This window comes from Aptenodytes patagonicus, chromosome 1, assembly GCF_965638725.1.
Source record: "Aptenodytes patagonicus chromosome 1, bAptPat1.pri.cur, whole genome shotgun sequence".
Taxonomy (NCBI): domain Eukaryota; kingdom Metazoa; phylum Chordata; class Aves; order Sphenisciformes; family Spheniscidae; genus Aptenodytes; species Aptenodytes patagonicus.
Genome location: NC_134949.1, coordinates 150,236,711 through 150,254,198, shown reverse-complemented (window position 1 = coordinate 150,254,198; position 17,488 = coordinate 150,236,711).

Here is a 17,488-nt window from a genome sequence, read left to right as displayed (position 1 = left end):
GCCCAAAAAATAAACACAGTGATGCCAAAAAAGGCCATTACTGATTTTGGTCTCAAAGATCTATTGCAAGTGGATATGACTGCGGCCCTGAAATTTCCTTAGCTGTTTTTAAATCCCACCTTTTGGGATGGAGTAACATTTATCTTTCTTGCATGCTTCCCTCTGGGGTTTATGTCAGGTTTTAAACTATCCCTGATGATGACCATGAATTGATAAATGTTTGTGAAGTGCTTAGTGTGTTGAGTTTCTGCCAGAACTGCTGCTATCTAAATAAGATTATCCAAGGATGGGCACTATCAGACACTGAATCTTGAAGGAGGAGCTGATGACTTGCAACCTCCTTCCCGCTGAGGAGTTAGAGACTCTTGCAAGATATATAGGATTGCTAATGGTCCAGGGGACAGTGACAACTTCAGTGGGATAAGCAGGATTTAAATCGGTGGAGTAGCAGTGGGATTGCAGAATATACATCTTCCTACTTACATTTTTCAAGGTGATTTTGGTTCACCTACTAATGTTTCTCCTTCTGTTTTCCCTCTATTTTACTTGCAGAAATTGAGCAGTTGGGAAACTGCTCTCTGGGTGCTTCCAGTAGATGACACAAAGTGAGGCTCTAGGTGAAGTAAATGTAAAAATTTAGTGGTTTAGTGCTAATAAAAATATTAACAATTAAAATATGCATCCCTGTCACTAGGACCTTGCTCTTGAATAGTGTGTTTCTTTTTGGGGAGTTGTGTAATGGCGATCAGTTTAAGTGGTAATGGATGTTACCTGTGAGTTGCAATAACGCATTTGGTTGGCACATGTTGGGTACGAGCTCACCATCTGTGTGTGACAGGGCTGAATGGCATGGTGAGGTGGCTTTGGAGGGGAGGAGAAGGGGCTGAGCACTCCACGATAATGCTCTCATCCTGGGACCAAGGCCAGGCTGCCCACCCAGCGATGATACCACTGTCTTTTGTGACAAAACTGGCACCAGAAACAGTGCTGGAAGCTGCATTTTTCTTTCTTCAGACATTGAGCCTCCTTGCTACCTTTGGCAGTAGTGCTCACAAGCGTGGACATGGAGGTGGACCAAGGGAGGCTAAACAACTTTCAGGGAGTCAACGGCAAAGTGGAAAAGAACATAATCTATACAGGCTACCTTACATTGTGTTGGGTCTCTCTATTCCCCTTCGCGTTATGTCTGGGTATTGATCACTGTTCTCTACTGCATTCAGCTATAATCTTTTTCTTGTAAAGAAATGAACTCTGTGAATGAGCTTGAAGACAAATTTTAAAATATTAAAAGCTGTTCTTCTCCTCAAATCTAACTATTGTTAGTTGTTTACATACATAATTTAATAACTTGCATATTTTTTTTCTATATTATTCTGACAGTTGTAAATGAAACTGGATTCAGGAAAAATATTCTGATACATGGAATCTCAAAACACACATTTGCATTGGTAAGGTACTAGTGTATGTTTTGGAGGGCTTATATTACTACTTATTGTGGTTAGTGGTTAGTATGACTATCATGTTTTTGCAGTATTACGTATCCGAGAAAATGTAATTTTTTCTATTCCTTTTAAAATCAAATTACAATGTGACATTCAATAAAATATCTTTTGTGCAGCTAATAAAAATGAGATCCCATCTCACTGCTTTGACAAATAAACCACACAAGTCAAAATACTGCCTCTGATACAGTTTATAGCTTAAGCTTTCATGTCAGCCTTTCCTATAAAAAAGCCCCATTATTTATTAATAGCCTTCTATGTCTTAAAAGTTTCTTTTTCTTGTGTGGAGAAAAAATCATTTGCCTTTTAATGGGGTGTCAGATTTGTTTTCCAAACCTTCTAAAAGGTTATCGTTGTTACATATGGACAAGTGCTTTTTTCAGAATCAATGTAAACTCTGTTACCAGGGTAATTTACTGCAGTCCCCTGGTAGCTGTACGGAAAACTTAATTTCACCATTTTGCAAAGTGGAGGGGTGGGACTCTTTCCTTGTGGTTAACTATTTTCACATGGAGTGAAAAGAAAATGCATGCTTCTAGCACATACTAAATAACTGATGGGCTCTTACCCTCTGTTTGAGTTCAGGGGACACTGGCAGTCTGGTAGGGTTCATGGTATAGAAGGATGACTGAGCCAATTAGATATACCATAAAACCTTTTGGCAATTAACTCCCAACTAACCAAAAGATTCAGGCTAATGCTAACAGTGGATAATAAAAGCTTGTTAAATTTCCGTCCATTACCCACCCACCCACACACACACACAAATATCTGAGCCACATTTTTGATGACAGAGAAGTCTGTACGGAGGGAAGAATATTCTATGAAAGATCCAGAGGTGTCAGGTTTAAGTCTGTCTTGCAGTTTGAGTTAAGAAATGACATGAGACACCAGCAAATATCAAATTCAGACTTGTGCATTTAATTAGAGTTTGCATTAGCAGCTGCAGTACTTTATTTCAAAAAAGGCAGTAATAGCAGTGTTTTTTCTCTAACAAACACTACTTAAAAAACCTCCAAAACTACTTATGACCTGAACAACATTTTTAGATTAAATTAATTACTTTTTACTAGTACTTTCTATTAACTTGTTTAATTACCTAATGTTTTTGGGGGTGCTGGGTACACCTGCACAGTGAAGAGTGGGTTTCACAACAGGCATCAGCACTTTAAATGCATCAATCCGTGATCTTTCTGTCTACACTGGTGGCTGTTCACCAGACTGAAGAGAGTTTGCCACATCCATGCTGTGCTTAAGAAGACCCATGCCGGTGATCTCTGCTACTGAACTGGACTGAGGCACAGATGGCTCTAGACTTCCTGAATTTTGAAGCTTGCACTTGTTCTGCACTGCGGAGGGACATGCAGTGCAAGGCTCTTTCTGGATCTCAGCAAGAAAGACCTGACAAAAAATGGCGTAATAAAATAGCTGGTTTCATAAGGTAGAATAAAAAGGGGAATACAGATAATGAGTCAATCTTACGCCACTTCAGATGCTGGGAACCCTGTGTTTATGCAGCATCGATGGACCCTGGATGGATTTTCCCATGGCATGCTGTGCAGATCCCATACATGGTGTTTGTGCAACAAACAAAACCATATGCCTTCTCCTGAGAGGTAGGAATGTTATACCTGTCATAACCCCCACCAGTGTGCAACACAGGCCAACACAGGGCACTGCAGCCTATTCCCGTACAACGGCTACTCATGCTAACATATGGACTACTCAAGCCCTAAGTATGAGGCCCAATAGAGCAGACATGGCTTGCCCAAGATCCATAGGTCCTTGAATACGATGTCTTCTGTAAGACTCTGAATATAGTAATAAGTTACTTAATCTGTTCAGTGTCTCTCTGTCTCCAAAAATCTCTGTAATGTAGGCTGAATCAGCCTCTTAACATTAGCTCGGGAATGTATAAAACTCAGAGCCCTAAATTCAGACTTAAGTGAAAAGACAGTTGTCATTTAATAAACCAAAGTTTCTAGCCCACAAAGTGCAAAGTCAAATCCATGAGACAAGAACCTCAATGATATTGTTTTGAAAGGTCAGAATTTTTAAGCCAGTCATGATTTTGAAAGCCCAGCTCATTATTTTTGAAAGCTTGGGGTTGGCAATATTCTTCCTCTGTTGCTATGTATGAGTATGAATGGGGAACCATAAAATTGTCTGCTGAAAATTTTGGAATATCAAATTTTCAGTCTTCTTCATGTAGGAAAAAACAAACAGGACTCTGGAAAGCCAAGCCTCATTCTGATAAAAGATCCTCAGACCCTCCTAGGCAAAGGTTTAGTGGTCAGGTCAGCTCCCCTGAAATGAAGGAAACCCTGACATAATGCTTTTCCTTGTTTAGGTCAAGAGTTTGCTTCCCTCATCAAGATCACAGACCAAGAGCCTTTGCCTCCCACATCCAAACTTACTCATAAGTAAACTATTTGCTATCCTGGCAGAAGTTTGATGAGTAATTCCAACCTGGAATCTGTGAAGCTTTTCCTGATGAAAGTTTCATTGAAACTAGCATGATAATTCAAAGACTTCTATCTATCAGTTAAATTTTAGAACAGCCTTCTAATAGGATAAGTAGGGAAAAAATTCCAAACCCAAGGAACTTTAATTAATAGTGTGATAGATCTTGGCAGATTTATGAATGATATTATGTAGCACCAGTTGCCTGTGATAACAAGGGACTGAATTTAGTGACCCACTGTGTCCAGTGGCATGTGTTATATGAAGAGTTCTCCCATAGGAAGCTTTCAGTAAGGTGTCATTTTTATATTAAAGAAAGGTTTCCTCAGAGTGTCCTGGACCATTTCCAAATGTGAGTTTATACTAAGAGTGGGATCCAACATCCTTGACACTTGTCTGGCTGTGCTCTCAGGAGAATTACCACCCACTTACACGCTGAGAGCTTCTGAAAAACCTGCCGACATTCACTTCTCAGCAGGCTCAGTCTGCATCTCTTCTCCCTCACAAAATCCTAAATGTAAAGTGAATGTCTGTGTTTAGTGACTTTGGAGCTTCAATTTCCAAGATCAGGAACATATTTTGGGGATGTTTTTTCCCCCACCATCTGCATACCTATGCATTTGGGAGACACTATTACAGATTATTTCTTAGTGCCATTGACTGGAGAAGGAAAGGATGTGCTGCCGCATGTCATTCATTCAGCTCATCTCTAGCAGTTTGGATTTTGGGCACTGTTTCTTTCCTGACATATAAGTCTACGTAGCATACTGCAGAGCAGAGGTATTCTGTGGAGTTAAAACTAATTCAGGTAGCCTAGCTGAATCAGTGTAGACACAGTGGAGCAAAACTTGAGCTATGTACATTCACAGATAAACTTCTACTTCATCTAGCTCATGTAGAGACCACTTGGATGTTTGTACCTTGCATTATATCCTCAGTGTGCTGTCAGACAAACCTGTGACTGTGCAGATAAAGCATTAGGCCTCAGACGATGAAGCTGTACTGCAGTTAAGAAGCAGAATTTCAGCATATGGAGGCTGTCTGGCTCTGCTTTGATCTGTATTGTTGGAGTAGCAAGGTGATGATGCAACAGCATGTCCTTCAGCTGTTGGACAAAACACCCAGAATCAGTACAGACCATGCATACCTTGGGTCTTCCTTGCAGTACATATCCAAGGTGTATGACACCTTGGTATAGAATAAAAATAGATCAAATGTTTTCACATGCTATCATTGCACCATTCAGCTACAATATGGACATGTTCATAGTTTCATTCCTAGAATAACTTGATAAGCTATTTGTTGTTGGAGTCTGGACTTACCGGTCTTCCTCACCATAATGTGAGCTAATATTTGACTGTAGCAAGCCTAGAAAATGGAAAGCATTTGAACACTCACTGGTTTCCTCCTCTCCTCACGGCTCAGGTACTACTGAAAAACCAAGGGCCATCATTGAATGGAAATACTGAAGAGTAAGTCTTTCTCTGGACCAGAGCTAGCACACGGGTGCTCCTGTCCTACACAGGAGCTGTGAGGGGATGAAGTATGCTCAGTCACCCCTGTGGCCCCTGCGTGTTGGCTCAGCCTGTTCAGACTGGTGAGACAGTAGGACATTCTGTATGCTGATGGAAATGTTCAGATAACTTAGTCTCTAAAACAAAATGATTTTCCAGTGAACGTCAGCAAATAGATTTTTTACAAAACTGAATAATTTGGCCAAAACAGTGTAGATTTTCAGAGAGTGGCAAAAGACAAGTTCCCAGCTAAGATGGCACTCCCTGACAAATATTGTATTGCTCTATCAAAGCAGAGGGCTTGTGTTGTAAGAATTATTTTAACACAGCGAACCTCAGTTTTTTTCTTTAGAAACTCTTCATCTTTAGAAACTCTCCTTAAAATTTTAAATATTACTGCTACGTCTTTTGTCACACTGTGGCAGTCACACAACATGAAACATTTTTGCTCAGACTATTAGCATTTGGCAAAGTTACAACATCTGAAATGAGGTCTTATAATGGGAAGTATTAAATAACTATAACTCACTAAGCAGCTCTATCTACATAAGCTCAAAAATATAGCTGTAAAAGCAGGAAAGCTCTCCTCAAATACAGCACCGGGTTTCCATATGATTGTACCTTTTATCTGAGCTTACACTGGGGCAATGAAGTCATCAGAAGCTCAAGTGACCCACCCAAGGTCACTTGACTGCCAGTCAGTGACCGAGTCACTATCACAGCCCATGGAAGTTCCTGGCTCCGAGCGAAGTACAAGGTAAGTGACACTAAGGTACATCTTCTCTCAGTTTCCATTATGTTTCTAATCTCTCTTCACTACAGTAATGAATGATAATGAGTTGCAATTTTTTCTCTGGGTTGTTCTTGCTGCCTCATCGGTGACACTTATTGTTACAATGATGATATAAGTGGAGAAAAAAGTTGTGCTAAGTGATCTTACGAATAAGTAAACCTAAATAACTTACAAAAAGAACAGCAGTTGCAATAACTTGTTAGAAAGGACAGTCTTACTCAATGTGTCCATATCAGGCAGGTCACCCTCTCCTGCATCCAGAACTGAAAATACTGGGAAAAAAATGGGCATGATTCAGTAACCACTAGTTATGTGAACAAGCCTTACTAAAGCAAAGATGGGCAAGGACAGGTACATAATTGACCTGATGATATTTACTATGCAAAATCAGAAACTCGGTTATCCCAGCACCAAGGAGCAAGCTCCTGTTATGCACTTGCACTTAGGAGCTGATGAATATTAAGCATTTCAGACTCACAGGGAATCAATTTTCAAAAGTGCTCAGTGGTCATAACTCAGGTCAGATTTTTTGAAAGAGCTCAGCACTCAGGAAAACTTCTTCAAAAGGCAACAGATTTTCAACTCTGCTCTGCACTCAGAGGCTCCCACTGGGCAGATGGTGCTCTGTGGGAGCTGTTGGGTGCTGCATCCTCTACCAAAGTCTGACTCCTACCACGTGCACGTTGCCTGAGGAGGGAGAGAGGAGGGAGTAGGAAGAACCTTCAGCTGCCCCTGTCTCTTTTTCTTCCCCTCCATCCTTCTCTTAGCCCCGTCTCTTCTTCCCCGGCTACAGCACTTACACCTTCAGCACAGTTCCAGCTAGAAAGAAATAGCAGCTCTGAGCTGGGGCTGGAAAATTTCGTGGCTTAAGAGCATGGGTTAGGGACAGTTTCGGGGAGAGGTGGATAAAGACTCTGCAGTCAGTAATGTTGATCCCCCTTGGTGCTAGTCTTGAAGCATGTCCCATCCATGTGTGCTCATAACAGTATTAGCAAATGGCAGCTGGTGAAAATTCAATAACAATGGAATCTTTTGTGTATTTTAGCATGAGAGTATTCCATATGTTTGATGCTATCCCCTTAATCATCTTATGCAATGTTCAGGATTTTGCTTTTCCTTGGTCCGCTGAAATACTATGACTTGTTTTTTTGTGGGTAGCTGTAAATCTGTGTGTGTGTGTGCATGCGCGCAGTTCACTATAATTCATTTATACTATATTTGGTTAATTTTTTTTCCATCCCCAATTTGTGATTTCCATTCTCATCATTCGTCTAATATCTTATTTTGGAAATTTAACTACTGGTTTCCTTTCTAGTTAAAATTAGCATTTGATTCCTACAAGGACACAAATACAAATCCACTCATAAGCATAACAAGTCCTGGAGGGAATGATGAGTCCAACTGGTTGCTTAGGAGTCCTGGGTGTAAAGGAAAGGAGTAGCCAAAAAATTCATATGGTAGGGGAGCCTCCGCTGTCTGTAAACCTTGGATCCTCCATAACATGTGATGTGTGTCGTGGGGTAAGATGCAACTTGAGTTGCTTACGTTTATGTGACTCCTCCCATCTATTCTGTGGCTAAATCAATCCTCTTTCTAAAAAAACCCAACTGACTTGTTTATTAGCCTTTGCAGCTCTAGCAAACATTTTGCCATGACTTAGATTCAGCCATTGTGCTGGTTCCTTCTGAGAATAGCCATGTCTGCTGGAAAAGGGAGGGAGAGAAGTTATACTAAAATAATATTTTTTATACTTAGCTACTCATTTCCCAGGTCTCGTTTGACAACATCAGTCAGAAAACCTAGTATCTGTTTAAAAGAACCATTTATTACAGTCACTATTTTTCTCCTACCGTTTGGGTTAAGAAAAAAGTTTAAAATGGATGTGAGATTTTTAACCTTCAGTTTGATAAAGTCTGGGTTATGAAGTAGGATTTTTCAGTGGCCCACTGAGGTAATTAAAGTTAGCACTTCTACTTTAAAGCATGCTGGAAGCTTTGAAACACCCATTCTCTCTCTATCCATTCATGTGTTATAAAGCTTTAGCTCTTATGAAACCCATTATAAAAGTGCTGTGGACGGTTTTGGTGGTGCTGGTCATATCAGGGAGAGCCCCACCAAAGTGCCCAGACCGGAGAATCATGATCACTTAAAAGAGAGCCACGGTGAGAGCAAAATTGCTGCTCTCCACACTTGAAATACTTACTACGTCTGTACAGCTGTGTGATACTAAGCGTTTCAAACCTACGAGAAAGGGATAGTGAAGGTTCTTCTTTCATGAAGGGTAGTTTCTGCTCTTACCATAGTACACAGCAAGCAGAACTGAGTAAATAATCCATTCGCTGAATTTTTATTGTTTTTGTGAATAATCTGTACAGCAGCTTTTGATTTTCTTGAGGATATTTGTTATTCTAAGCAGTTTAATGCTACCCAGAAATATTTCTGGTCCTACAGATTTGTTTTGAGTATTTGATGCATGCAACTGGATCTTTGCTGGTTATTTTATCAGCTACATCACACAATATTGTCTCTGTTTCTATCTGGAATGAGCATAATTCTTCAAATTGCATATCTGCTGGGAATACAGTGTTTCTGAATTCACAATTTGTATTCTATGAGTATACTGTAGTATTCGCTTAACATTCATTTTCCATGAATGTTTCATGTACCTTGTACTGGTTAATAACATGAAGAGACTTTATGTTTCCAAAACTCTTCTTGTGATGCATTGGGGGAATTTATAAAGCTGTTTTGACTATAGACCACTAGTAGTTTGCAAACAGAATTTTTTGGGTCTCTTCCAAACTCTTCTCTCTTGAAACTTCTTCTGCATCCTCCACAGGCCACCATAATGCTGCTCTCAAAATTCATATTTAAACTGAAATGTCTTCTGAAAGTTAATGCAAAAAGAGCACAAAAACCCCCAGAGTGGTGTTTCATCTGAGCCCACATTCTCTTCTATTTTGGAAGGCATTGGTCCAGCTAGGGCCAGCAATTAGGAGATTACCTGCTTATTCTAGAGAAACTTTATAAGAAAAATAAACCATCAGTTTTTAAGAGAAACTTGCTCCCAGGCCCTTTCCAGACAGCTGGAGGACTCCTACTGCTTTTCTTCCAGCATATTGGGTGTGTTCATTTTGCTTCTACAGACAAATACTGGGAGCTATAAACCAAGCAAATTTGTCTGTCTGTCTATGTGTCTGCATTTAAGATCCATTCCCACATTTTTGTCTCTCTTCCCCCCTCCCCCTGGCAGGAGCTCTCCCTTTCCTGTGGTCATACTGGTTCATATGGCTCAAGGAGGGCAGTTTCCCTCTCCAATTAAATTTAAGCAGCAACAGCTGCTGGATGTTGGGCTGGCAATGCTGGAAGTGGCTGTCCATTGCCCTCCCTCCCCATCAGCCCTTGGTACCTGGCCAGCGCCCGGAGAAGCTGCACACCTGTGGGGAAGGGGCAGGTTGAACAACCACCCTTTACATAACCCTGGGACCCCCAACTGTGGTTTTCAACTATATATTCTTGGAGATATGGGCCGTTCAGGACTATGGCTTTCCAGAAGCATGGCTTTGATGGGGCTGTCATCAGCCATCTGAGATAGCCCTTCTGGGAATGTCATCAGAACCTGGCAGTTTGGCAGAAGTACAGAGTCTCTGAAGTACCTGTGGAAGCGTAGTTCGGGGAGCCGGATAATCATAACACTCACAAAACTTCCACATTTTAATCACGATATACTTGCTTGTGAAGAGAATTTCAATAGGGCTGCACGTTATTCATTTTTAGGGAAGTCTGGCAGCTGCAGAAATCCTAAATCACAGCATTTGCTTCCTGCTTGATGCTAATTTGGGCCAGTTCCAGCCAACGGAGTTCCTTTTCCATTGTGTCATTTAATTACACATTTACCCACGCTTCTCAGCTAGTAAAAGCCTTAATATACGGCCTCTTAATCTAATACTGATCTATTAAAAACTACACTCAGTATTTTAAAGTGTTAGACAACAGATGGAATTGACAGTTTTAATAGGTAGCAACTAACATCATCTCCCAATCTACACCTCTGTATTGGATTTCAAGCAACTGATATCACTGTGGACATGTGCAGATATGGGGCTTGCATTTAAAGTCAGAAATTCAATCAATAGCCTGTCTCTCAACAGAGCTTACTAGATTATATCAGTTAGAAGTGACCATCTGGCTTAATCTTGGGAGTTCTGAGATATCATGTAGATCTTTTTCACTAATGTCATTTTTATTTGGTTAACATTAATAAACTGTAGCAAACATTGCAAATCTTGCACTCTGAAGCTGTAACTCAATTTTTGCCTTTTACATGAGACAAGTTAAACATCTGCTTCTCTAGAGGGAACGTGTGCGAGAGCGAGCAAAAGAAAGACGCAATCGCTCTGAAGATTTTACTGTCTTTCTAGGTGTTGTGAAATGATGGAAGGTGGCACTCTTTTTTATTTACTAAAAGAAAAGTGTGTTACTAAAAGGTATCCGACAACTAATGTGATTATTTCTGTGAATACAAAATATGGAGGGAAATATGTAGATAGCATTCTAGGGGTTAAAGTTTCAGAGTATTCTATGACCGCGATAAAAGAAGAACGTACATTACATATTCATCTACCAGATTTATGCTACAAATAAAGTCTAACTTTTAATCTGGTACAGTCAATATATATCACAAATCTGTGATCAGCTGTTTAACTCTGTCACAGCTGGAATGCATAAACTCTGAAAAGCCTTTTTTAGTACCAGAGTCAAGAACATTCTCTTTACTCGCGCTTCTTCTCTCTTTACTCGCGCTTCTTCGCTTGTTAAAATTTAATTTCAAATTCTATTTTGTGTTTGGCTGAACACCAGCACTATTAGAAGTTCAGAAATGCTCTGTTCACAAAAAAGGAAAATTAAGGTCAGTGTCCCAGGCCTAATTTTAACTTTGTACACATAAGTGGCACAACAGTGATTCAATTATGCAAATTATTGTCATTGGATTTTGATCTTGTAAAACAAAAATCAGGAGTGATTTAGAAATGGATCTGATGTAATTGGAACCCTTGAAATTCTGAAGATTATTCTTTTTGGCTTTGACCCCTTTCTGATCAATTGAAATTTTTGAAATTTCGAACAGTGAAGGAGTGCGTGCGTCATGAAAGCCCGTAGGTGTGGAAGGGGAGAAGCAAGACAGGTGACACTGCTAAAAAGAAACAATGCGGGAAGAAACTGTAAAAAAAAAAAAAAAAAAAAAGAATATTTGGAACTTCATTAAAGTAGTACCTCTCGTGGTCCTGTTGCAGGGTGCAGGGGACAGGGACTGGATTAGAAATCAAAGATGTATGTCCTTCTCTTGACCTTGGTACTCAGAACTGTAAGAAGCTGGGCAAGCCATTTCAGCCCCGTGTGCCCTCACTTCTCCATCCAAAAATGATGAGAGTGATTGTTACCTGCCTTTATTTTAGGACACTAAGTTCTATCATTTAATGCATTCTAAAGAGCCAAGCTGTGTTGCTATTACAAAGTGTTTCACTTACAAAATGGAACTAGCTGACTTCGACATCAAAAACCCCCACTCTGCCTCCCACAAAACAAAATCTAGAATACCGACAAGCCCCTTATATCCTCAAAACAATAAGAAAGGATAGCATTTCGGTGGTGTTATTGTAAGAAGAAAATTTCAAAGCTGGAAGGAAAACAGAACCTGGAAAAACTGCAAAATCAGGGGATAGTACCCCTTACAAGTTAAGTACTTTTTCTGAAGAACAAAATTGTGGTAGACTGCCCTTGAAATATCTTGGATACGGTTTTTTTGCAAATAATATTTTATTTTTGTAGCTTATTTTCCTGTTTTGTGGTGAAAGCTGAAAAGCTGAAGTGGATTTCAGTTCCTGATTTTTTTTTGGTCAGCCCTCCCTCTTAGAATTCTTACTCAAAGTATGTAAAAAATATTGTTTCTTTCAAAATACATCACAGGAGATGCTACCATTTTTCAGCCAGATCTAGCAAGGGAACAGAATTTTGCATAGCAAAGAGAGTCTGAACATGTCTTCTTTTATTTTGCTACCTGTGAATCCAGCAGAATCCTGAAATTGTCACTGGCCAGCTCTGCTCTTGAGCGAAGATGAAAATTTTGCAGTATTTGTTTACAAGAAAAAAAACTAAATACTTTTGCAGGAAGAAACCCCCTACATTTATCCATTGCTAGCAGTTTATTGACTAGTAGCAGAACACAGCTAATGGCTTCTTCCATGCTAGCAGGCTATGCACATACAGTACATTTTTTAACTTTCTGTTTCTCACTGTAGTTAATAAATCAGGATACAGATGAGAGATTCATAGTTAATTTTCAGTAGCTAGCACAGCATGTCTCAGCCTATAAAGTCCTGGAAGTCTTGGGCTGTGAATTCCTTGATACTGACAAGCCAAACAGCTTAGAAATTATAATTATAAGTTACAAGTGTCTTAAGGGTTGTTCTTCTGACATAAAACTAATTTCATGTTTTTATTCATAATGTGAAAGAGACGAGAGGATAGGGCCTTATTTAGATTGAGCTCCCAGAGATATCACAGGCTCTGTGTCCTGATTATAATGGGAAGAGATCACTTACTTCGTTCCTTGTAGCTGGTTGATTCTTTCTGTGTGCTTTTTTTTGACAATCAGGCTAACAAAAAGTGGGATTTCTTCCACTTTTCATCCCAGCTTCATTCATAGGCAGACATCTACTGGTGCCTGTTGTTTTTTTCCTTAATAGTAGTCATATCAGAGTGTATCGGGCTCCCTCCTTGTGAACTGGTTCCAGCTTGACACCTCCTTTTGCATGAGTGATGCACACCAGTGGGTGCTCTCACCTGTACCATTTTCTTTGGCCAAGCAACTCCCTGAGTAGAGAAGTGAGAAGGTGAGACCTGGGAAGGAGCCAAGGAGAAAGCAGCTTCAGAGGGTGAGGAGAATCCCCGTCATTCCTTCCCTGAAAGGAAACATGACATTCTGTTGATGACAACTCACTACCCAAAACTCCTCCAGGGCTTCAAAGCCTGGGGGTGTCCGAGGGGTGTCCTAGGGGTGTTCTGGCATGAACATGACAGCTGTGTCACTAAAGCCAGTACCGGTCACATTTTGGCACATGTGCTGGGATTGGCAGCAGCTAGGAGGCCCAGGGTGAACGACAGCACGAACACAGGGCCAAAGCCGATTCCTTCCACAAACCTCTATGTACACATGTGAACATGTCAAGATAGATGGAGGAAGGCAGGCCAAGGGCTGTGAGGAAATAGAGAGAGAGAGAGGGAACGGGTTTCTGTTTGCTGACTGAGGTCTGCCAAAGCCTTCCCTCCCTGCTTCAGAAAAAGGATTTGGCTCGTGCTTGCTGCTGGGGATTAGGAGTGTCTCTGCTGCGGTAGTTGGGTTGTACTGGCCTCCAAACGCTTAACTGAGCTGCTGGTTTCATTGTCAATTTTGCACATGTAACTGAGGATTTGCATTACCTACAGCTCCAGTAATTCCCACATGGAAGTGCAATATCAGCATTGGCAAATTCAGATATTGAGCAGGTAATATAATTTTAGCTAGGAAAAGTGAAGGATGTTACATCCCCCTCGGAAAATTCCATGCTTTTATATCTGCTGGACTCATCCAGATCTTATTCTTCAGATTAGTTTGAAGTGGGAGCTATGTCACCCAGTTTTAGCTATCTAAAATTGGGGTGCTGAGTCTAATCAGGTTGCAAGCTGCAATAATTTTGTTGTGACTTGGTCTTTCCATAAAAAAAGCATTAAATCTCATATTCTATGATGAAAGGATGGTAAATTAAGTGAAAGTTATGTGTTTTGGCAAATTTTTTAGGATTTCAGAAACAGTTTATTACTAAATGGCTCAAAAAACCCCAGGTTTCTGGGATGAGGAAGGAGACTAACATAATTGCCAAAGTCGTCTTGTGTCAGCAAAGGGCTAAGAACTGAAGGATCATAGAGAAAATATTTTCTTTTCCTCCACTCCTTCTCAAATGTAGTTTCACAAGGTCAGGTTTGCAACATATGAGCAGCAAAGAAGGGACTCAATGTACAGCCTCAATGTAGGTTTTCTTATTCTGAGAAGTTAGTGGGAAATTTCATTTTTCATAGTCAGTTGTCAGATTTCTACAGCCCTAATCTGCTTGAAAAATAGGAATCCTTTCAGTTTTTGTCTTTCAGTATGGAATAAGGAGTTTAAAGAACCTCATCAGAGTTTCTGCATTTATTCAAGATTAATTTAAAGAGGACCTCTGGACATGGATTTTTCTGTCGTAAGGTCTACACCACAGAAAAATAGAGAATTGTACGAAGTTATTTACAATATTTACTTGCATGTGGTACGGAACAAAGGCATGGACGAACTGGACGCTATTTTCTGTTTCTGTCACTGACCTCCTGTGCAGGCTCAGGCAATTTGCGTCAGCTCTTTGCCTACAGCTGTGATCAGACTACAGGTCTCCATCCCAAACTGACCTTGCACCTTGTGTGTGAATGCAGACCCGTGTAGAGGTCCATGCTAGATCTCAATCCAAATCCATTCTGTGGTTATAACAGAGAAGATTAAACTTAAGCTTGACTGTTTTGGGGAATGGATGGGACACTGAATGGCCTGAGCTTTGCTAGGTGACCTTCTGCAGGTGTCCTGCAGTTAACAACGAACATGCACAGAGATGGGCCAGGGTTTCAGCCTCTGCTGAGTCAGAGCAGTGCAAATGTGAAGTTTCACTTCCCGATAGCTTATCTACGTTCATCTTTTCGGACAAGAAAACTTTGGGGAGCAGGTGCTCTCTCTTGCTATCCCTTTATACTGTGCCATACTGTTATTCTCATTATCATTATCATATTAGATCATAATAAATTATTATTGTTATTCATAAATTTGCTTTGCGACACCATTCAAAGTTGTCCATTATCTTGGGTTGTCTTTTTCTGTGCTACCTTTCACTTTCTTTTTCATTTTGGCCAGTGCTCTATTGTACTTGTGAATCTTGCTTGGATTAGACTGTGATGCATGTCTTGCTGGGCTGAGGCAGATTGTGGATGATAAATATCAAAGAAAACAACTTGCAGCTGCTGGAAAATGCACTACAATCTCTGTGCTTGCAAAGGCAAAACCCTAGAAGGTCAACCAATAGAAGGGTTTTCAAGATATTCAGCAGATAGACTTGTGTAAGGAAAATGCAAATCAAGTGTAAGATATGTTTGAAAGGTGGGATTTGGTTAGTTTATTACATAGAGAGACCAGTTGGAACAGAGTTCTCCTCAGTTCAGGTTAGTTTTTGCTCACAGAATCTTGCTTTCATATCCTGAACTGTTGCTCCTTGCTGGGCCTATTTTCATTAATACGTTTGGAACTTCTTCTTAACAATAACAGGTGAAAAATCTCTGGGAACCTTATACTGATCCCCACCTCCTTGAAGAATATCTTTTCCAAATATGAAATAATTATTATTTGCATTCCAAGAGAGAGAAAAGTTAAATTTGTTCAAAAGAAAGTGTGCCAAGCTGATGGACAATATTAATTTCATTTAATTTTATTTATGGTTTACATGATTCTGTAGTAGCAAGGCTTTGAAAATAAAAGTGAAGAAGGGAAGGGAAGGGAAGGGAAGGGAAGGGAAGGGAAGGGAAGGGAAGGGAAGGGAAGGGAAGGGAAGGAAAAAGGAAAGTCTAAGCCCTCCTTACAGGGAAAAGCTCTCAAAGTGGAAGTAATGTAAGGATAGTTCCTGGGCCTAGAGACTTCAGTCTGAAGTAGTGAGGCTGGAAAAAACTGGTTGAGAGCTGGGAACACAGGTTACTGTGTTGGGCAATTGGGAAGGAAAAGTGTTACACAGAGGGAAATGGAAATAGAAAACCAGAGGAGAGGACAGGAAGGAGCTGCAATAAGAAGATGAGGAAGAGAGGGAAACAAAGGACAAGAAGAGAAGTGCTTGATGAGAGACTGCGGTTCTGAAAAACTTATAATTAAGAAACTTGCCGACGAGTTCAGGCACCACATGAAAGGCCTATCTTCACCTTTGTGAAGATCACTCTCCCACGTCTCTAGGATGTCCCACGATAGATCCAGAGGTGTGCTTAGTCCTTAGGTTATATCCAGCCCAATCTGATCATAACTAAAGTGGAATTTAACTTTCCCCACAATAACGTGCCTGACAGCCCAACTTGATATATATGAATGAAACAAGATCACTGTCTCCACTACTAATAAATGTTCAAAGCCTACGATTTTTGGTGGAGGTTAAGGAGAAATATATACTGTATAGCATTAATTGCATATCTCTCAAGCATGAAATGCTGATATATTATGACTTTTAAAAATATATGACAATAATATATCGGATACATTGCAGAAGAAAATTATGTCTTTACCTTGAAAATCTACTTTCTCTGACAAGCTGATGTAATCATTTTAGTGAAGGAAAAGGGCTGCAGAGCAGAAACCTGCAAAGATTCGAAGGTTAGAAATGTTGAACAAAAGGCTGAGGGTTTACTTTGCATGCAGATAAGTAATTCATCACAAATCCATAAACCAATTAGTAATGAACTAATGATATTGCTTAACAACTGTATTTTTGATTAACACATAAATAATTTATGTGAGTATTTCTTTAGTCATGTCAGTTTCTGCTATTATTTACTAGCCTTGTCATGGCTGCTCTTAGATCACGTGCCCCTTATAAAACATTTCCCAATCTACTGCAAGGACCAGTTTGTTGTAATGCGCTCAGTTAACACCGCTAGAGCTATTAACAAGCTTATTAGCATAATCCATTGTGATATATCATTGTATAAAAGTTCAGCTCCACAACTGAATGGGACTGGGAAATGGCTTTGAAGATTTTATGATACAATAACTATCCATTTGATAAGCAATTAAAAAGATACTCTGAGACACTAAGAGTGAAGACAATGGCAACGCGAGGAAAAGAGGAGGGGTTTGAGAGCAGAAGCTGCTGCCTGGTACGGGAACCATGCAAGTGAGTTGTGTCGCTCCTGTTCCTTAGTCACAAATTGCACGCTGCTGTGGGGCTCTAAAGCTCCAGTAACAAGTTGGGTCTGACTTTGTCTTTTCAAGCAAAGAAAAAAAAAAGCAGTTTAAGGCTCAATATCTTCTACTAGCTCACCCATGATCAATTTCTCGACCTCCCAAAAGAACGGTTTTAATACACAGCTGAACTGCTGATTTTATGCTGGCTTTTTGCTTCTCTTAA